This window comes from Corapipo altera, unplaced genomic scaffold (genome assembly GCF_003945725.1).
Source record: "Corapipo altera isolate COAL_440 unplaced genomic scaffold, ASM394572v1 110, whole genome shotgun sequence".
Taxonomy (NCBI): domain Eukaryota; kingdom Metazoa; phylum Chordata; class Aves; order Passeriformes; family Pipridae; genus Corapipo; species Corapipo altera.
In genome coordinates, this window is record NW_020884960.1 from 360,183 (window position 1) to 382,680 (window position 22,498).

The window sequence follows — 22,498 nt, forward strand, 5'->3', positions numbered from 1 at the left end:
AGCAAGACAGAGCAGGTGCAGGTGCAGGTTTTATTTGCTGTGAGCAGGCTCCTGTGCATCCAGCTGCTCCCCAGGCCTTTGGGAACATGGATCAGGCTGCCCTGTGCTGCCCTGCTGGGAAGTTTGGTAAGGAGAGCTTGAGCTTGCCCTTCTTGTCCTCTGCCAAGAGAGGGTGGTGTGGGCTTAGCATAGAATCATAAATCCCACCATGATTTGGGTTGGAAGAGACCTTAAAACTCCTCTCATTCCACCCCTGCCATGGGCAGGGACACCTTCCACTAGCCCAGGTTGCTCCAAGCCCCGTCCAACCTGGCCTTGGACACTTCCAGGGATGGGGCAGCCACAGCTCCTCTGGGCAACCTGTGCCAGGGCCTCTGGATGATGCTGTTATCCCACTGCACACCAGGCTGGGAGAAGGCACTGTGGGCTGGACAAGGCTTAGCTGACTTTCATTAAAGCAGAAATAGGTGCATATTTTGGGGGGCAGCCACACAGCTCCTTACAAGAGACTGCTGCTGGATTTTCCTGGGCATTATTACCTGTTCTCCCTGTGCAACTGGTGCTCCCCAAGCTCCTAATTCCCTGTGCCAGTGCCGAGATGAACAGCTGAGAGATTTTGCATTTTTTAATGACCCTCTGCTGTGCCTGAATTAATGGGAAAATGGACTGAAACGAAGATGAAGGTATTGAAGGGAGAGGATGACAAATTGGCTTTGGAGCATGGCAGCAACGAGCACTGTCAGGGGTTCACGCACTGACCTTTATCTAAACAGAACTGTGTGTAACAGATAAGAATATTTAACAATAATTAATGTCACATCAGCGCAGAGAACAAAATGACTACATCAAACGGGCAAGAAATCCACTGCAAATTACTCAAAAGAGAAATGTCAGCTCCTTCCTATCTGCAACCTCCTTGTGCTGATGGGGCTGGAATGAGCTGGGAGGGCATGTGGGGAGAGGGGCCATTAAAAATGATTTAGGGACTGGGTGATATCCACAGGAATGAGGGAGAGGAAGCAGGAACAGCAGCAAGTCTGCTGGACCAGAGTCCTGTAAAATCAAACACTAAACTGAGCTGATAATTGGGTGGGGAGAAATGTGTACAAACCAATTATCTCCACTGCTGAAGTTCTGACAGGCAGCTCAGGGCTTCTCTTTCCTTCCACCGAGGTGTCCCAGTGTGCTGGGCTTCAGCAGACACTGCCCTGGCTCCTGAGCCCCCCTTTGTCTTTTATAGAAGGGAGAAAACATTGCTGGGCAGGGATGTTGGGATGTTTTTCATTCTCTTTCCAAGCTGGGGTTATCCCAGCTTCCCAGGAGCTGGGATGTGTGGAGGCAGTGTCAGTGCTGGGGGAGTGATGGGGGAAAGCAGCTGGGCCCCAGGGGCTGCCTGTGCTCGTGTTTGGGGTGGGGAAGGCACTCTGCAATTCCTAAATTCCTCAAAATGAACGATGGTGCATGGACTGCTCTCTGGGTTTCACCCATCCAGGTAACAGAACCAGCTGAGGAGGAGTTAACCCTTTCCTGACCTGCCTCCTGCTGTGGAGCATCCCCTGGCCCTGGGCATGTCATGGAACCACAGGATGGGCTGGGCTGGAAGGGACCTTAAACACCATCTCATTCCATCCCCTGCCACAGGCAGGGACACCTTCCATCAGCCCAGGTTGCTCCAAGCCCCGTCCAACCTGGCCTTGGACACTTCCAGGGATGGGGCAGCCACAGCTTCCCTGGGCACCCTGTGCCACTCAAGTTGCTCAGCCCAGACACTGTGAGAATATGCAATGCACAAGTCTGGTGAAGAGCCTGGCTCTGTACAGACCAGATTACAGCCATTCTTGGCTTCGTTCCCCTGAAGCTGGTAGTGATGCAGGGAAAACACATCCATTTTTATTCCAAATGGGCCCATCATAATGGGTTATTTTCTGAACGTGAATTAATTTGTCTGCATGGCCACCCTTGGGAAGTGTTATCAGCCTCAGTGAGAGGAGGTGAGCACAGAGCTGAAGCCCAAGGTCATGAAGGGAGTGCAGGGAAGTGCCAGGAACCGCTCCTGAATCCCTGGAATTTTTGGCTGGTACCCTAAAGGCCAGTGCTGTCTGTCTGCAGCACCTCTCCCCCCCCCCCAGGTCCTGCTGCCCACTAATTAGTTTCGTTGTCAGCATTTCCCAGTGGGAGTAGGCAGCCAGGTGCCTCTGGATTAGCAAGGGTGTGAAAAATTGCTTTCCAACTGGCCTGGTGACCTTGTGACAGCAGGAGGATTGACAGGCAGGAGATGGAGACGTCACGACATAAAATTAGGGACGATGGGGAGCTGTGTCCGTGCCCCTTGAAGAGGAACAGGAAGAGTGACCTGTCCCTGCTGCCATCCTGGGCTGGGACGTGGTTTAGGGTTTCATGTCTCCATGACAGAAGATGCTGGGGCCTGTTTGCCTTGGGCAAGGCATGTTTTGTTCCCAGGGCTGTGTGGGTTTTGGAGTGGGATGGTGTGGGAGAGAGGTGGTAGCAGAGCTGGTTCCCAGAGCGCTCCCTGAGCACCATCCTGGCCAAGAGGTTTGGTCAGAAAGTGTCTGATGTGCTCAGTGGCTGAAGAAACCCAGCCCAAGGCAGGATGAGCAGATCAGTGACAATTAGAGGGTCTGAATATCCTGCTTATGGCAGGGGCTTGGAATGAGATGATCCTTAAGGTCCTTTCTGACCCAAACCATTCTGTGATTCTCTGAATATTAATTCACTGGGGAGGAAACATGACATTTAAGGATCACTGGAAGACTAAAGCCAAACTGAGGTATTGCTTAGAATGAAAGGCTGTGAATTTGCATCAGAATATGAGAGCAGGGCTTTGACAGCAACAGGCAACTAATTAAAGTCCATCAGTTAAACAGAGTTCCTCCTCTTTTATCTCCCATGGTAGGAGGTATAGAAAAGGTACCTGTTAGAAAAACAGATTTAAATAAATCCAGGGTGTTACTGATAACATCTGGAAAAGCAGGAAGGGCAGAGATCTCTGCTCTGGTTCACACTTCAGGCATTTGTTTTCCAGGAGGAACCTGCAGTCACTCAGCCCAACCAAGCAGCCAGAGCAGGTGCCTGGGAGTGTTCCCACTCCCAGCTGAGCTACTCTGCTTTGGGATTGAAGTCAAGTGCTTTGGTTTCTCCAGGTTTCCTGCTGGTCTCTCCCAGAGGTCCCATTCACCCACTGGTTTTGTGCAGAAGAGGGTCTGCACGAGCAGGCCCAAGCTCCCAGCCTGGATGGAGAGCTGGAGAAGTTCTCAGCATGGAGGGACACGTGAGGATTCTGAGTTTGAGCTTCTTCAGATGGCAAAGCCTCAGTGGTGGAAGCTGTTTTGGGAAGGCTTGAGCCAACTGAGCTGCCTTAAATTCCATGAACTCTCCCCAGCAGCTCAAAAGGTGATGTCCCGGTCTTCTTTCCCTTGTAACAAGCAGCACAACCAATCCATAGGCTCTCCTTGCTCTTCCTTGCCTCTGCTCTCTGAAACCCTCAACAGTAACGTGATGGAAGTGATTTATCACATTGTTCCTCCTGGTGCTGGAGCTTGGAGAGAGGGGCTGGGAGACCTGAGGGAAAGCAGAAACCCTCTCCCACCCAAGTCAGCTCCCAAGGCAAACATCAGCACCTTGAGGTCACTTGACCAGCGACAGGACCTGAAGGAAGGGCTGGAGTTGTGTCAGGGGAGCTTTAGGTTGGATCTCAGGCAAAGGTTGTTCCCCCAGAGGGTGGTTGGCACTGCCCAGGCTCCCCAGGGCAGTGGGCACGGCCCCAAGGCTGCCAGAGCTCCAGGAGGGTTTGGACAACGCTCTGAGGGCCAGGGTGGGATTGTTGGGGTGTCTGTGCAGGGCCAGGAGCTGGATGGATGATCCTGGTGGGTCCCTTCCAGCCAAGGATATTCTGTAACTCTATGATTCACTTCCACAGTGGTGCACTCACCTGCAAGCACCCAACCCATGGATGTCTTATCCTGGACAGAACAGGGAGGCAAAGGGATACCCAGAGAGGAAGAAGAAGGAGCAGCAAGTTCAGCACTGCCACCTCTGTCACCTGAACACATGTGACTGTGCTGATGGACCTCTGTTGGGCCCATCCTTGTTGCCAACCCCAGCCCTGACCACATTTCTCAGGGACCATTGCTGTGCCTCAGCACTTGATGCTGAAACAACCTTCTCTTCTGTTCAGCCCCCTTGGCTCTGCAGAGATGCCATTTCTTCTCAACCCTTTCCAAACTGAATTTCTCAGAGAAGTCTGAGAAAACGAAGGAAGAACCTGAAGGGAACAGGAGTTTCTAAGTTGCACCATCTGATTCAATCTGGGACATGCTGCTGGTGTCACTCTTTTTTATGCACATCCGGAGCTGGTGCCATTCCACACCTGCTCCACACTTGTTTTAAATGACACGTAATTATGACAGGCAGTGCAGAGATGGAGCTTCATCCCCAATTAAATTACACTCTCTGTCTTTTCATTTCCTGCTCCTGTTGAGGAGCAAACCCCTGGAGAGCAAAATCTTTAGGTTTAATGAAGTAGAAGGTGCCTGCACAGTTACAGGTGATCTTGATTATTAGCAGCAAATCGGTGTTGACATGTAGTGTTTCCAAAATATTGGGCTTGTGTGGTTACCTGGGGAGTGTTTCAGGTGAGTGGAATGCTGATGCCAGGATCCCAGGTCATCAGGTGAGGGAACATCCCATCCAGGAGAGCTGCTGCTCAGAGGTGTCTCTATCCCCACTCCAGCACTGGGATGGTCCCTCTTTACTCTTCCTGAAGTCCCCAGTTGATCCCACTGCTGGTGGCAGTGAGACAGCCCTGAGGGGAGAGGGAGGCAGCCCTGGTCCCATGGGTCCATCCCTGCAGGCCCTTTGGATGAGCAAGAAGGGCACTTCTTGGAAACCCCTCAAAAAGACCATCTGTTTGCAGCTCTTCTGCCCTCAGCAGTTACCAACCAGTACAGAACTGTGGCTTTAGGGAAATCAGAGGGTGTTTTCATCAGGGTCTTCATCCCCACATGAGCTGGGGGTGCAGGGGTGGTGCTGGGGGGACACTCCCTGTGCTCTGAGCCCCGTGGGACTGTGGGCAGCGTGTACCAACCCCTCTGCTGTGCTGGGCACATTCCCTTTGCTGCTTCACCAAAACTTACTCCTTGTGTGGAGTGCCCTGAGGACGAGTCTTGGGTGTTTAAGGGTCTCTGGTAAATCTTAGGCAGTATCTGCACTGCTTCATTCTTTATTCCCTCCACCAGCTCCCTCTGAATGCCATCCAGACCATGATTTATGACCCTTCAGTGCCTCTTGCTTTTTGTTGGAGAACTTCTATTTAATTTTTATGCCCATTATCATTTGGGGAGAGAAGGGAAAGGCTTGGGGAGCCCAGAGTGAAAATAAACCAGCATGTTTTAGTGCAGTTACTTGGTTCCAAATATGTTGTATTTTGGCAGAGGACCTGCATCCATTCTCCTTCACTTTTGCACCATGTGTTGAAGTGGTTCTAGAAAAATCAGGGCACAGGGTACTCAGCTGATTGACTCAGCCCTGCAAAGGCTGGACTCTGCTTTTCCTGCTGTCTGAATTCCACAGGACTCACACAGTAAAGAGGAACTTGGTGTAAGAGCAGGGAATGGCTTTAAGCTGGGGAGGGTGGATTTGGATGGGATATTGGGAAGAAATTCTTCCCTGGGAGGGTGGGGAGGCCCTGGCACAGGTTGCCCAGAGAAGCTGTGGCTGCCCCTGGATCCCTGGAAGTGTCCAAGGCCAGGTTGGACGGGGCTTGGAGCAACCTGGGCTGATGGAAGGTGTCCCTGCCTGTGGCAGGGGGTGGAATTGGATGATCCTTAAGGTCCCTTCCAACCCAAACCATTCTGGGATTCTGTGATAATTTGGTCTTTGATGTAGCTGTACCCTTGGGAAAAGAGGGATTATGGAGCAGCAGAGGTGGACATCCTTTTTTCAGCTCCCTTGATCTTGCTAATGGTAAAGTTTTTCTGTGCCACCCCTTTACTGCTTCCATTTGGGGTTATCAGTCAGCTTTGTGACCCCATCAGGGTCTAACAGAACATCCTCAGGGACACAAAGACAGGCAGTAATTTGGCTCTTGGTCTCAAAGAGGTGGAGCCAAGAGCAGAAGTTAGAGCTTCTGATGCTCTTTGATATCCCTCTGCCCCACCAGCTTTGGGTTGTTCTTTGCAGCAGTAGAAGGCTTTAGGAACCAGAGGAGCACTTTGGCCTCTGTCCAGGTGTCAGGGTGAGTTTGGGAGGAGATAGGAAATTAGAACTTCAGATTTCCAGCGGGTATCACCAGATCAGGCCACAAGCCATTTGCTTTTCCCCTTTCCTGGTGTATCTATGAGAGTTTTGATGTCCAGGGCTCTGTTCAGACATGGTTTGGCCTCCAGTTCCTCCTACTACTCTCTCCCCTCTCCCATATCTCTCCTTCTTGAAGGCCCATTCCCAGAGCACTGCTGCAGTCTCTGATTCCAGCACTTTGCACACACATTGAACTGAACTTCTGAGAAATGCTGCCAGATCTCTGGAGAGACTCAATAAACATGAGTGATGGATCTATTGGAATGGAGGGGAACTGAGGAAACAGCGCTGGGAAGTTGTTCATCTCCAATGCCTTGTTGGGTTCTTGGATGACAGGAAACGTGGCCCTGTGGCAGCATCCCCTGCTTTTAACCTCTGTCACTGTGGTGGCTTTTCCATGGCCCCTGTGCAGGAGGGATTATCCCTGGAGTGTGGAAGCCACTGTGTCATCTCTGATGGGCTCACTAGATCTGTGTGACCTCGGGGTTGGTTGGAGCCCAGGGCTGCATTTCTCTGTCTCTTTAGCACTTCCTCAGTTTTAATTAAAAGCTTCATTCCAGTTTGACCTTTTGCAGTGCTGTGGCACAACTGGGGCTGAATTGAGCCTCTCAGTCTGGAGAGTCTCTGCTGGCAGGCTGGGAGGAGCTATAACTGTTCAGCATCACGTTTGTGGTGCCTGCAGGAGCCCTGGCTGCCCTTCCTGCCCTCCCATGGGATCAGGCAGCCCATGTATCCAAGTGTCATAGAAAAGAATCATAGTCTTGGAATGGTTTGGGTTGGAAGGGACCTTCAAGATCATCACATGCACCCCCCTGCCATGGGCAGGGACACCTTTCACTAGCCCAGGTTGCTCCAAGCCCCATCCAACCTGGCCTTGGACACTTCCAGGGATCCAGGGGCAGCCACAGCTTCTCTGGGCAACCTGTGCCAGGGCCTCCCCACCCTCACAGGGAAGAGTTTCTCCCCAATATCCAATCTAACCCTGCCCTCCTTCAGCTTGTAGCCATTCCCCCTTGTCCTGTCACTCCAGGCCCTTGTCCAAAGTCCCTCTCCAGCTCTCTTGGAGCCTCAATAAACCACAATAAGGCCACAATAAAGTCACTCCACAGCCTTCTCCTCTCCAGGCTGAACAATCCCAATTTCATCAACAGAACATTTCAATTCGAGTTTGCCTAACCCAAAGCAAATCCTTCAGTTTCAAGCCACATTTTCCATACAGAAAACCAAACAATAAATAAAACCACAAAAAAGTTTTACTGTGGGATATTTCAGTTTGAAGAAACTCTCATTTCCCCGAGTAAATCCCAGCCATCGTGACCAAAAATTCCTGCCCGCCTCCATCGGCCCATTTCTGTGTTCTCTGCCAGCATTAACCTGATGTAGCAGTTTTTGTGGGATTTCTGGTGCCCAAGCTGCCCTGAACCACCCCCAGCAGCTCTCCCAGTGCTCAGCCCTGCAAACACAACCACCTCTGTCTGCTCCCCTTCCAGCTCCCTGTTAAGCAGCTCAGAGTCTTAGCTCGGAAAGTCCCGGCTCTGATCTTTGCAGACATCCAGCAGCTTTGCTTTCCAACACCACACTCCCTGCTCTGCTGAGGGTTAGAAAGTACTGGATTATCCTCTTACCATCCCTCTGTGTCCTGGTTCTTGCAGGGTGAGGCTGAGACTGTCGAGGGGCTGTGCACCTGCTCCCGGAGCGGTGACGGGAGGACTGACAAACCCCAAGTGCCAGCCAGTCCCGGTAAGTAAATGGATCTTGATGTACTTTTAGATGTGAGAGAGATCCCTGCAATTCCCAGTTTTGTGGCTGGGGGACTCAACAGTGGGATTTGGGGCAGCACAGACACCTTGCCTGAGGTGATGAGCTATCCCGAGTGGCTTTGTCCCAGAGTCGGGTGGAAGGTGCTGAGCCTGCTGGCACTGGGCTCATCCTGCTGGGAGCCTTCGAGGAGTCAGAGGTTGCTGGATATGCTGAGAACCTGCCATTGCCCTCAGTGCTGTTGGTGACAGAGACAGGATTGCTTTAATTACACCCTGCAGGGCAGGTTGGGCTCATTGTGGACACGGTGGCTTTCGGTGTGTTTGCATTTCTGAGTTGTTGTGCTGCTTCTCAAAGTTACCTTTGCAGTTTGCTGTGGTGAAGGTGAATGTGAGTGTCTAGAGCAGTCTAGAGGTGGACTCTGCTCCTGACTTCCCTGTGCCTGTCCCAGAGCAAGGGGCTGCAAGGAGCAGCTGGGTGGAAGTGCCCACAGGGAACACTGTGCTTGGGGCGGGCACACAGCTCATGGAGCTGCTGGGGGGGACAGAGGGTGCCCAGAGCGTGGTCAAAGCCCTGGTGCTGCCTGTGCACGGGGCAAGCAGAGCAGCTGCTGGCACAAGGAGTGGCAGAAGCAGGCTCAGGGGATCTCCTTGGACATCAGCACACTGGGGTTTGTTGGTGCTTTGCTCAGGACAGAGGAGTTGCCCATCCCCAAAGGGTGCAGCAGTGTCCTCAGGCCATGATTTAGGAAGAGAGCCATCTCCCAGCTGCCAACAGACATGGCACTGTCAGGACACGAGCCTGGACATCCCCCAGACCCAACTTGGCCAGGTAGGCTGAGCTGAAAGCACCTCTGTGAAGAAGAGGTTTTGTGGAAGGGTGGGAGAGGATTTAGGGATGAGCTCCAGTGACAGCATGACCTGAGTGTTGGGAAATACTGATCCAGAGTGACTGTGGCTGTTGGAAACTTGCTGTGCTCCCTGAGCAGTGAGGTCCATGAGGACCAGAGGTGGGAACTCTGTCTGCTCTGGTGGGAGTTTTGTTTTGGGGAGAATGGAGCAGCAGGACTTCAAGTGAATAAAACCTGGGGTTTGCTTCAGCAGAGGGAGAATGAAGATTTCAGGCATGAAGATGGAGTGGTGTAACGTTTTCAACAGTGCACTTTCCCTTCCAGTTCCCAGGCAGATGGATAAAAACAAGGAATCACAGATTAACAAAATGGTTTGGATTGAAAGGGACCTTAAAGCCCATCCAGTTCCACCCCCTGCCACGGGCAGGGACACCTTCCATCAGCCCAGGTTGTTCAAAGCCCTGTCCAACCTGGCCTTGGACACTTCCAAGGATGGAATCCTCAGTTTCCAGTTCAGCAGGTTTTACAGTCCTGGTGTTTTAATTGGTATCGCAATTGTTTTTTTCCTTGGGAACTTATATAAGAGGGAGAAAATATAAGTGTGATCAGGTAAAACCTCTCCTCACACAGGCAGGAGCTGTGCTGCTGTGTGATGGACCTCAGGAGACACCATGTGCAGTAATCCAGGAGTTTTACACTTCTTACTGATTTGGAAGTCTAATCCAAGAAACTCCAAATAGCAGAGGTGTAAAGATTCACATGAACTTTTCCAAAGCCAGATCAGGCAGTTGAGGGAGAAGGGGAACTTGGGTTTGCTTCTGATTTGTCTGGAACAAATCCAGCTTAGTGTATCTGCCCGTGCTGGTAATGGGAGTATTTTGACACAAAGTAGGACAAAAAATTTCTGGCATGCAGATATGTTAAACAAATGAACTGGCTAAAAACCCTTTTCTGCATGAATAAGACAACTACTGTGCCCTAATTCCCTAGACCAGGATTTAACTCAGCAAATGAAATTACGGGATTCAGCAGCGTTGAAGAAATACATGATTTATTTATTATTGACAGCATTTTTACAAAGGACACTGCCAGAAACTTTGAAAAGTTTTGTTTTGGCTGCTGGCGCATGAAACAGTGCTTTAAACTGTGGAGACTTCTTTTTGTACAAGGAATTTACTGGAAGTGGAGGAAACTGTCTTTTATCTGGTGAGTTCTTCGCTTTCACAGGAGTCCTGAACTCCGAACGCTGTGCTGGTTGATTATTTGCTTTTTCATTTTTCACTCCTCCCTCCAATTATTGGTGGCACACAGGATAAAGGTTGAGGCTCCCTATTTCTTGAGAGGTGCAGTAAAAACTGTGGAATTATCTGTCATTCAGGTAGCTGGAGAAGAACACTGAGAGTAGAGGAGGAAGGCTGATGAAAATGCCCATTATTCCAGCAATGAGGGGAAGGTCATGAAAGTACCTGTTACTGAGTCCATCAGTGCAGGGTTGCAAGTGTCCCATAATGAGAGGACATGGAGCATCCTCAACAAACACTGGATGGCTGAAGTTTTGTATGTGTCTGAGACGAACCCCAGTGTCAGAGGAGCCATCCTTGTGTCTGAGCACAAATAAATCCCGACTCTAATCACCTGCTCAGGTGGTTTATGAGCTTCAGCAGTTCCTGTCCTGCCAGGATTAGGGTGGCACTTGGTGGCCCTTTAAGCCACGATCTGTGGTGACCTTCTTAGCACCCCGTGGGCCAAGGAAGGATGTAAGAGGTTCTTAATTTAGAGGAGCTGGCGGGTCAGGGGGAGGTCGCAGGTGTCGGTGCCCAGCGGGGGCAGAGCTGGGCGGGGGCTGCAGCGTCTGGTGTGGGACAGGGACCTCACAGGGGTCAGGATCCACTCTAAACCAGCCAAACGGTGGCACTGAGTTGCCCTCTGTGCCTCAGAGGCAGAGAATGGGCAGTGGGATGGCTCATGTGTCTCACTCTCTGGTTGGAATTCGGTCGTGTCTCACTGTCAGGCTGGAATTCATTCCAGAGGCTCCACAGGTGTCCCGAACCATCAGAAACCATCAGAGGTCACGGTGTGGAGGACACAAACAGAAATTCCCTCCAAAGCTAATGCTCCTTAACCTTTATGTACTGTGAAAAAATGCGAAGAGCCAGTTCAAACTCCTTTCTAAGCTCTCTGGAAGAATTGCCCATGTCTGTGCTGGCTGTGATCTAATGGAATGTGCAACACTCTGAGTGGTTGGCTGGAGGATGTTCCCAAGTATCTAGTTCATCTGGAATAGGTTTTGTTCTGAGCTAGGATCAGGTTTTCCAGTGAGAGCCAAGTCCTGACCCACTGAACTGCCATTCTTCACACTGGAGCCTCCAGAGATGGGCACTGGGTGAGTGAGTGGAAGAGGAGATGCTAATTAACCCTTCATTAACAGCCTCATGGCTCTGTCCCTGTGGTTACCTGGGCTTTAAATAAGCAAATTAATTGCCTGAAGCTCTCAACTGCTCTGCTGAAGCAATAGGAAAAATGCCAAGTGATGGATGCAGGACAGGCCATGGCCAGACCCTCCCTCTCAGGACCTTCCTTCCTGCTGATGGAGCAAAAAGCTGTGTAACTCAGGTGTCTCTTGGTATCTGAGAAGAGCAGAGTATTGGGTGTGATTTAAGGTCAGCAAGGCTGAACAGAAAATCAACCCTGTGTTCACACAGCAGACATGATCCTGTGCATTGCACTGCACCTGCTTTGGGATGTAAAACCTTGAGAAACCAGGAAGACTCCAGCACGTTGTAATTTAAAACCTATAAATTCAATCAAAACACACTCAAAGAAAGCCACGGGTTAATAACACCTTCCTGAGCCAACAATTCATCTCTAGAGCTGAGCTGGCTTCTTGTGATCAACCAAAATGCTTGATTCTCTTAAGAGCTGAGCAAGCCTTTCATAATGAACACTCAGTTTGCTGCAAATCTCGATCTTCTCGACACGTGACGTCGATTTAAATTATCTGATTGGGGGATTTTGGTGGGGTTTTTTATCTTTTCATTTCCGGATTTGCTTTTTGAAATATCTGTTTCTCAGAAGTTCTCAAGACTCAAAGCTTAATTCAGATTAAGGCAGTGTGTGAATGGAAAGTGTCAAATCTTTTCCCAAATACCTGCTTGTGTAAACACCAGCTGGCAGATGATGGCATGAGCCCTTCCCTCTGCCTTGGTGGAGGGATAATTCCTGTGCTCAGACTTGGGCTGAAAACGTTTGCAGAATGAAACCTTAGAAGTTTCTGAGTTGCTGCAGAGGGAAGGTTGGAGCTGCCCTGGGTGTTAATGGTGTCTCACAGGAGCATCCCACGTGTTCATTGAACAGGAACCCACCTGGAGGGAGCTCGGAAGGAGCTCAAGGAATGCTCATGGTGGGAGTGGGGCAGGTTGTATTTATCACCTTAAATCCTTAGAGAAACAAGCTCATGGCCAGAGGGACTGGGGATTGGTTCTTCTCACCTCTTTCTGAACCACCAGCTCCTCACCATTTGTCTTGTCTTCCCCATCACCTGCAAGGTGTTTTCTGCCTCTCCTGTCAAGAGCCAGTCACTGAAGTACTAAATGGAGGCAAAGGGCAGGGGACAGGATTTAATGCCACGTTTCAGTGTCTGCCTCAAGGTTCAAGTTCTCTCCATAATTTCCCAGATTCCCTGCTCAGCTGGCTGGGCTTCAGCCATCAAAGGCTTCCAGTCAGTGTTGAAGAGCTGGGCCTGGATTTACAATCACAGAATAATGAAGGTTAGAAAAGCCCTCTCAGATCAAGTCCAGCTGTTAACCCAGCACTAAAGCAGGTGCAATTCCCCAGTTTCTCAGTTCTCAGCCCAAAAGAGAACAGTCCTTCTGCTCCAGCTTGAGCTGGTGTTGTGCCCATGCAGACACTGCTCCACGAGGTGCTCAGACAGTGGGGAGGAGACAAGGGACTCCTCAGTGCTGCTCCTCCTCTCTGCCCTCCCCTGCCCAGCTCCTGCTTTCTGGCTGCATCCCTGAGCGCTGGAGCTGCAACATGAGTCAGAAAGCAGAAGTCAAGGGGAAGCCTGAGAATGAAAATACAAAAATAGACCTCTCTTTGCACATCTTCCCTCAGCCTCCCTTTGCAGGGCTGGATGGGCGTGTGCCTGATGGGATCTGATGGCTCTGACCTTGGCAGATGCATCAGATGTGACATGTGAGCATGGATTTTGTTACTGGCTTTTTAAGGAGAGAAATAAGGGTTAGCAGGAAATGCAGAGAAGACAAACAGAGACATGGCCACATTCCTTCATCCATAGAAATCCAGGCCCGAGATTTGCTTCCAGCTCGGCCTGAACAGGAGATTTCAGGAAATGAGCCAAAAAGTTGCTTATTTCACCATCCCCTTTCTGCAGCATTTCATTATCAGATGTGCTGCTTCTTGAGGCACTGACCTTTCACAGGCTGTGCTGTGACAAGAGATGTGTGTAATATGAGAGCCCTTGTGCTGCCTGCAGAGGTTGGGCTGGATCCCTGTCCCTGTGTGCTGGGACATCCAGAGGGTGTGGGATGATGCCACACACCCTGTGGAACGTGAGGTAGGGTGGGTGGGGGTTTCTACTCAAATCCTTTCTTCTTCATTTCTTCCTGAGGGTGGAGGTTCAATTAAAAATGCAGGATTGGTGGATCAGTGAGGATGACCTTGGGATGTGCTGGGTAACCTTGGAGGACCCCTGTGGGACCCCAGCTTTCACCTGGTAGGTGAACTCTGCAGAGACTCCCCAGGGCAGTGGGCACGGCCCCAAGGCTGCCAGAGCTCCAGGAGTGTTTGGACAACACTCTCAGGGCCAGGGTGGGATTGTTGGGGTGTCTGTGCAGGGCCAGGAGCTGGATGGATGATCCTTGTGGGTCCCTTCCAGCTCAGGAGATCCTGTGACTTTTTGAGGCAAGCACTTGGTCATGGGCTGTTCCCAGTCCCTTCACAGGACAGGGACAAACAGGGACCATGACAGCCTTGGTCTCCTGCCTGTTTTTCCTGGAGAAAAGCCTTATAATCAAACCTTGTTTCATTCCTCCACATCTTTCCCTAAAAACCTGGGTTTGCCGTGCTGGGAACCAGGATGTGGTGCCTGCTCCCTGTTCACCTCCCATGGGTCATCTCCTCAAAGAATCATGGAATCATTAAGGTTGGGAAGACCTTTAAGATCATCGAGACCAACTGTGGACCAGCACAGATCCACCACTAACCCTCGTCCCCAAGTGCCACATCCACATGTTTTATGAACACTTCCAGGGATGGGGACTCCACCAGTGCCCTGGGCAGCCTGTGCCAATGCCTGCCCACCCTTTCAGTGAAGAGATTTCCCCTAAGATCCAGTCTAAACCTTCCCGGGCACAATTTGAGGCTGTTTCCTCTTGCCCTTGTTACCTGAGAAAAGAGACCAACCTGGCCCTGGCTCCACCCTCCTGTCAGGGGGTTGCAGAGAACCATAAGAAATACACCTTTTTCTTCCTCTCTTTACATTACAGCTTCCATGAGAATGGACCTGCTCCCTGTTACTTGTGGGGTGCCATGAACCATCCCATGGCTACCTACAGTCCTACTCAGAAGCCAAAGAGAACTTTGTTGAGGCAGAGAGAGGTTTTTGGGCCTCTGAGCTTTCTCTGGTGTTGTTAATTATCCATTACCTCTTGTCCTGCTTCCCTTACAAGCATTCCCTGCCTGACCAGTGTCCCCTGGGACCTGTGAAAGTCCTTGTGCTTCTTCTGGTTGGGTGGCTCTGAATCTGTTCCTCGTGCCTTGATCTTGCTTGTGCTCCTCCTGCTACATCCCAAAATTTTGCTGCATTCTTTTAATTTTCATTTCCTTGTCATAGCTTTGAATGCTTTTATTATTCCTTCTTCCCTCCTCTGGCATAGGTGTCTCTGCTCATAATCCTCTTAGCACTGAGGCAGCCTGTTCATCTCAGAGAAAGCTGCTTTAAAGACAGGTGTGAGCCAGACTTGGCCTGTTCTTTCTCCCCTCCTGTGACTTGAAGGGCCAGAAAATATTTGTGGAATCGCTTCACAGGATCACAGAATTGCTTTGGGTTGGAAGGGACCTTAAACCTGATCTCATCCCACCCCCCTGGTGTCCCTGGGCAGTAGGAGCTGGGGATGCCTGCAGGGAAGGCTGCAGGGTTCCTTCTGAAGGCTGCAGGCTGTGGGTTCCTTCTGGAGAGCCAGAGGGGAGTCCTGGAGGCAGCCAGCTCACCCCTTCCCTGGGGCTCAGCAGACACACCTGGAAGACACCCAGATAAAACCCCCCACCCCGCAGCAGGTCCCACGTGGTGCTCAGCACAGGGGCCAAGGAACACTGTGCTGTTCCTGTCCCAGGGGGCTGGGTTGTGCATCTGTTTTTGGGGGTTAAAACCAGTTTGCTCTCATTGTATTTATGGTAATCTTTTTTTTTTTTAGTAAATGGTGACTCTGACTTGTAATCTCCCTCGAGTTGGGTTCATCTCTCCCACCAGTTTACTTTTAAACCAGCACAGGGCCGGAGGGGTGGGTGAAGGGAACCACTGGCAGGAAGGAGGGGGGAGTCAATATCTCACTGCATTTTGGCCACAAAAGCCAAGGATTGGAGCCTGGTGTGTCAGCACCCCCACCCTGGCAATGCTGCCTCTGGCTGTGAGATGCTTCCCTTCTTCTCCAATGGTTTCTTACTTCTTGGGAGTCTTGAAAATGGATCTGTGTTGTTTGTCTGACCCTCCCAGCCTTTACAGCCTCTGCGCTGGCTCTTATTACACTTTCCAAAGCCTCTTCATTGCCTGGGTCCTCTAATCTTTCCAGCAGCACCCATGTTTTATGCCTTGGTTATGCCTCCCTTCCTTTTAATTAATTTTTCACACTGCCTTGCTCGTCCCTGTTGCCCTCTTTGATTTAATTTATTGCTCACTAGCCATCATAACACCTGGGCAAGCCTTTAATTTATCTCTTCCTGTGGCCCATCACCCCCCTCAGTCCTCTCCTGTTATTGATTTCTCCAGTTTGATTTCACCCTGGGCTCTCCACAATCCTCTCCTACCCTTCCCTCCCTGTCATGGTTTGAGATAGCCCCAAAATCCAATTCCCTAGCTCCATTCCCCCTCCCACATCTCAACCCAATGTGAGATGGGTTTTTCCAGACAAAACACAACCAGACTCAAAGTGGGGGAAAAGGGAATATATTACAATGACTGTACAAATAAAAACTATAGCACATTATACACACGATCACAACTATCTCTACCATGACATATAGTATTTACAATGGATCAGATCTCCTCTTCCCTCCAAATAAAAGTCCAGGAGGAAAAGAAGGACAGATCCCTTCCAGTCTCTCAGGGCAGCAGCTTCTTCAGAGTAGCAGAAGCAGTCTATCTCTCTCTCTCATGCATGCAGCTGTTGCTGGATCTCTGCCAGCACTCACGAGGGAGGTATCCAAGCTCCCTCGGCCCTGTCGCCACCAACCGAGGGGTCTTCTGTGGGCTGCGTTACCCCAGACAAGGCCGTTCCACCACGGTCATATCACGAGACACAGGGGTCTTCGTGACGGTCTGGTATCTCCAGGAGATTCAAGCTCCTTGCAGGGCATCTGTGCCCTGCCTCAGGCTGCCACCTTGGCAGCAGTGCGAGGGGGGAGCCAAGGTCACCCCCTCTGCATTCCTCTCCGTCCCGGTCCAGCTTCCCAGGACGCTCCGAGCTTCTCAGCTCTTCTCTCTCTCTCTCTCTCTGGTGCTTCATGTCCAAAACTGCTCTCCAAAATAGGAGTCCATCTCCCTCTTTTCCAAGAGGGGTCTAAGGAGTTTGGGGGTGTCTGGTATCAGTTCTTACCCCCAGAACTCTGTAGCTCTGCTGCTAGCTTCTGCTGCTTCTCTGGTTTAGTTCTTATCAGTTGGCTTTTAGCCATAACCTCTGGGGCTGCCACCGCTTCTGCTCTGTCTCTGCTCACTCACGATGGAAAACATCCCCCAGCTCACAGCTACAGACACATAGTCCAACTTAACACAGTTCCAAGTCTCTGTAGCCCCCAACTGGGGCTGGGGGGCCCCAGAGGCCCTGAGGAGATCCGGGCCCCTTTCCTCGTGGCTCCTACAACATGGCTACTTCTTCTAACAACCCAAACTACCACTCATCTCTTCCGGTCTGGTTGTGATATGTTTACATTTCTGCAGGAGTGCCCATTGGACAGAACTTCAAAACTTCCAGGGGTTTCCACCCCTTGGGGGTTACCACTTTTCTTAGCCTCTGGGGGAAAACAAGGTTCAAACCACTACACTCCCCCTCAGAACTGCTTGGATGAATTCCCTCCCCCCATTAGTGACTTTGTTGCCTTGTAATTCCTGGCCCAACAGGGCTGGGATTGCTGCTTGTTGGGTCTCCCCCTTGCTCGTGCTTGGCTTCCACCCCAAGTGTCTCAAAATTAACTCTGAGTAATTGCTGTGATAAGGAAAAGGTCCTTTTCCAATGAGCCTCCTCCAAGTGGAAGAGGTTCCATGGCCATGACCTGGTGTAGCTTCTCTGCTCAGCTTCTCAGGGGCAGGGATGGACCTGCTGGGTCACAGAATCCACCAAGTTCCAGCTCTGACCAAGGAGTGCAGTCTGTGCTCTCAGCAGCCCTTTACTCCTGCCCTTATCCTGGAGATGGGAACGTGCAGCAGAACCTGCCCTGCAGAGCCCTGGCTGCTCCCAGCCCAGCTTTCCTGCTGCTCTGAAGCTTTTACATGTAAATAGCGAGGAAACTGTGGAAAGGAAGAGGGAATAAATAACTTTTCTTTGTCCTTCAGCTGCCCTGTGCCTGCCACAGCCCAGCTCCCTGGGGTTGGGTGTGCTCAGGCTCACACCAAGAGGGAACCTCCAGCTTTGCTCCCTGGCTTTGAGGAACTGAGAGCTCTTATTCACCACCCATAAATGGTCCATCTACTGACAGACAGTTCCTGCCATTACCACAATGGGCTGGGAAAGCACATTTCTGCAGATACACAAGTTGTTTGGTCATCTGTGTCCATGGGATTCGCCAGCTGAGCCCAAAAGTGGGAGAGGGTCAGAGGATGGGAACCACATGTTTTTGAAGAACACACAGCAAGGCAAGAACTTGAGCTATTACCTGTAAAACAGGCACAGCACAAGGCCTGCTGTGACTCAAAATTGGGATTATCTACGTAGTTCTCTGAGCTGTTGGTGCTAAAAAATACTCTGGATGAAGCTGTGCTTGTATATGGGATTTCCATTTTGATGGGATGTTGTGGAGCTGAGCTGGTTATGTCTGATGAAGGACCAGAGTGTATAAAGGAGGAGTTTGAAACTGTCTCTAGCAAAGGACATATCCTGGTTGGATATATCCTGTCCTTTCTCAGGAAAAGGTTCTTCCCCCAGAGGGTGGTTGGCACTGACCAGGCTCCCCAGGGCAGTGGGCACAGCCCCAAGGCTGCCAGAGCTCCAGGAGGGTTTGGCCAACGCTCTGAGGGACAGGGTGGGATTGTTGGGGTGTCTGTGGAGGGCTGGGAATTGGACTGGATGATCCTAGTGGGTCCCTTGCAGCTCAGGATATTCCATGATTTTGTGATTCCATCTCCTGACTCCTAGGCCACCAAATCCCTGGAGTACCAGAGCCTTGGGATGTGATCACCACAAAGGGCACTGCCTGAGTCCTGTAAAGCTTAGCAGATCTCAGAGAGGTTCAGAGGAACTGATTGAGTGTTGTTGGTTTAATTGGTGCTTGGTTATAAACACTTGTAGTTCCACAGTGAGGTGTGGGAATGGTGAGATTTGGCACGGGAATAAAATATGGGAACTATGGCACTGAAGCAGTCTGTGCCCTGGGGGAGCTGCTGCTGCACTCAGCAGAGGTGTGGGATGGGCCCTGAAACCTGGGAATTCAGCTCCAGCCAAAGGCAGACCTCCCAGGTTCAGTGCCACAGCCTCGTGTTGGACTTGATTTTATTCTATTAATTATCTTTTATTCTTTTATCATTTTAGTTCACACTATTTTCCATTCTCCCTCCCTCCTTTGGGTTTGATGTGGTGGGTAGGATCACCCCATGAACTCTCAAGGTGGGTCATTCCCTGATGCTGTCAGGGAGATCTGTAGGTGTCTGGGAGGTGCTGACCCTTTTTTTCCAAATTAAGAAGCTCTCCTTGTCCATCTTTGACAATTTTTATCAATGCATGGGAAAAGTAGACCAGCTTCCTTCTACCTCTCCCCATGCAGAAATATCCTTTATTCAGGCAGGAGCAGCCCCCCCATCCTTCCCATCTTTACCCTCCCCTACATTTTACAAAGGCACAGAGTGACAGGACAAGGGGGAATGGCTTTAAGCTGAAGGAGGGCAGGGTTAGATGGGATATTGGAAAGAAATTCTGATTGACTCAGCCCTGCAAAGGCTGGACTCTACTTTTCCTGCTGTCTGAATTCCACAGGACTCACACAGTAAAGAGGAACTTGGTGTAAGAGCAGGGAATGGCTTTAAGCTGGGGAGGGTGGATTTGGATGGGATATTGGGAAGAAATTCTTCCCTGGGAGGGTGGGGAGGCCCTGGCACAGGTTGCCCAGAGAAGCTGTGGCTGCCCCTGGATCCCTGGAAGTGTCCAAGGCCAGGTTGGACGGGGCTTGGAGCAACCTGGGCTGGTGGAAGGTGTCCCTGCCCATGGCAGGGGGTGGCACTGGATGATCCTTAAGGTCTCTTCCAACCCAAACCATTCAAGGATTCCATGAGACAGCAGTTTGCAGAAGAGATTTTGTTTCCCAGCTGTCAAAGGAGACTTTCAAAGATGGTGGAGACCATTTGGTCCATCAGTGATACAGCCAAGGAGGCTTGAGATTGAGACTCCCTTTGTCATTCAACTTGGGCAAAGCTGAAAACTGCAGAAGAAAACTGTGCTTTGCTGTTAGACCTAAAAAAAAGGGCTTCTGCTTTATTTTTTGTGAAGTTTGTTCTGAGACAGTAACTGACAGCCTAGGATGTGTTTGGATCTGTTCAGATAATTTATCTTCTATTGTGAATTGTGGTTCTTTTGTGAAGCACCCCAGGCCCCTCCACGTAGGGATTGATTCAATACATCTGCCTTCCCCTGGGAATGACATCTCTTCCCCTCTCCACAGGCTCTGTGCAAACAAGGAGCTATAAATAAACACCAATATCTGTATTTGCAGGGGGTGCAAAGCTGCTCTGGAGCTTTTCCTTTGTACCTTGTAAACAAAAATGGACCGTTAAGGGATTGCTGGAAGTCAGAGCTGGGCAGAAATCAGGAACACACCGAGATGCTGCTTTGTGACGTTTATTTTTCAGTGCTGTAAAAGCAGGTGATATTATTTTGTGATTTGAGGAAAAAGCATATCAGGGATGGAGAGTTTTTCGGAAGGACCAGCCGAGCCTTTCAGTGGCTTTTTCTTTCTCGTGCTCCCAAGCAGAGTACAAACGATGGAGTTTGTGGTCCTAGAGGGTCAAGGCTTGATGGACTGGCAGAAGGATGCACTGGGAGGGGGTGGAGGAAGCTGCAGTTGCCTTTCCCGGCTGTGGAAAGTCTGCTGGGACCCTCTGAGAGGAGATTTGGGGAAAAACCTTGTTGTTGCAGGGCCTTGGTGCTGTGAGCTGAGGGGAAGCCTGAGCGGTGCCTCCTGTGTGCAGTGGTGCAGAGAGGAGCTGGACATGGAGCAGCAGTAATTGGAGCTGCTGGGAAGTTTGAGGATCAATGTCAAATTCAGGTTCTTCTCTGATTTTTGGTTTTCAGGTTCTGCAGTGAGAGAATTCCTGCAGGCACCTCACCCTGTGGGTACAGCTCATGGGCACCTTCAGCATGAGGAGCGTGTCCAGAGAAGGGAACGGAGCTGGGAAGGGGCTGGAGCAGCAGGAGCAGCTGAGGGAGCTGGGGGGGCTCAGCCTGGAGAAAAGGAGGCTCAGGGGGGACCTTCTGGCTCTGCAACCCCCTGACAGGAGGGGGGAGCTGAGGTGGGGTCAGGCTCTGCTCCCAGGGAACAAGGGACAGGAGGAGAGGAAACGGCCTCAAGCTGTGCCAGGGGAGGTTTAGATCGAATACTGGGAAAATTTCTTCATGGAAAGGGTGGTGAGGCACTGGCACAGCCTGCCTGGGGCAGTGGTAGAGTCACCATCCCTGGAGGTGTTCAAAAAGTGTGTAGATGTGGTGCCTGGGGACATGGTTTAGTGGTGGCCTTGGAGTGCTGGGGGATGGTTGGACTTGATGATCTTGGGGGTCTTTTCCAACCTTAATGATTCCATGATTCTGTGAGCCTGCAGGATGAGTCCATTGGGATTGTCCTGCTCAGAGCTGGCAGCCAAGTCCCTGGCACTCAGTTAAGAGCTGTTCTGTCACTTTATGGGACTTTTTTCCAAGAGAAATTATCCCAGAAACTGGTTCCCTGAGCTTTTTGTTGCAGCAGCGGCATTTCTTCCTCATAAGCATTTTCCCCCAGAGCTGTCTCCTTGGGAAGTTGTAATCCAGAGATCAGGAGCTCCATCTTGGAGCCACCTGTGGCATAAAAATCCTTCACCATCTCTCAGCAGCATCCATGGAATCTCTGCCAGCCACTCACTGCTACCTGACTGTCCTTTGGCTGTCCTTCTGTCCTTCCTTCAGGACTCCTGATGGTGACATCCTGAGAGGGATGTCCCCAGGCTGCAGGAACCTGCTGGCAGCTCTACCTGCAAACTGGTGAAGCTGCTCCTGGGACAGCCCTGCTTTGGGGCACGGCACAGCAGGGCAAGGGGAAGTGTCCAGTGTGGTGGTGTCTGCACTGGGAATCATTTGTGGAGGCAGGATGGGGAGTGGACATGGAGCTCCGGCCTCTGGCCCTCCCTGTGAGCCCACCCAGAGCCCTGGTGGCTGATCCCAAAGTTCCTCCACCCTGAAAGCCTCTGTTGGGGCTGGAGCTGCAGCAGCCCCGAGGGGGATGGGGGGGCTGAAGGGGTGCAGGAGGTCTGTGATCACAGAGTCATGGAATGGTTTGGGTTGGAAGGAACATTAAAACTCATCCAGTGCCACCCCCTGCCATGGGCAGGACACCCTCCACTAGCCCAGGTTGCTCCAAGCCCCATCCAACCTGGCCTTGGACACTTCCAGGGATCCAGGGGCAGCCACAGCTTCTCTGGGCAACCTGTGCCAGGGCCTCCCCACCCTCACAGGGAAGAATTTCTTCCCACTATCCCACCTAACCCTGCCCTCTGGCAGTGGGAAGCCATTCCCCTTGTCCTGTCCCTCCATCCCTTGTCCCCAGTCCCCCTCTAGCTCTCCTGGAGCCCCTTTAGGCTCTGGAAGGGGCTCTCAGGTCTCCCTGGAGCCTTCTCTTCTCCAGGTGAACCCCCCCAGCTCTCCCAGCCTGGCTCCAGAGCAGAGGGGCTCCAGCCCTTGGAGCATCCTTATGGTCTCCTTGCCATGAAGATGCTCCTCCTTGCCACTTGTTCTAACTCTCCATATCCTTCTTGTGTTGGGTATCCCAGAGCTGGAGGCAGCACTGCAGTTGGGGTCTCACCAGAGGGGAGCAGAGGAGGAAAATCCCCTCCCTCGAGGTGACCATGAGCTGACATTGCCTCGTGCTACAAAAATAGGGCACTTTCTGCTG

At 51.2% G+C, this 22,498-nt stretch overlaps 1 protein-coding gene across 2 annotated transcripts in view; it reads left to right on the forward strand.

The window, feature by feature from the left end:
- Positions 1-22,498, forward strand: part of RALY (RALY heterogeneous nuclear ribonucleoprotein) — a 121,288-nt gene that overhangs the window by 35,962 nt on the left and 62,828 nt on the right. For both annotated transcript variants that reach the window (XM_027664046.1, XM_027664045.1), the window contains one exon: positions 7,968-8,055. The gene's annotated coding sequence lies outside the window, so the exon portion shown is untranslated. Of the gene's footprint in view, positions 1-7,967; positions 8,056-22,498 lie in introns of those variants that run through there.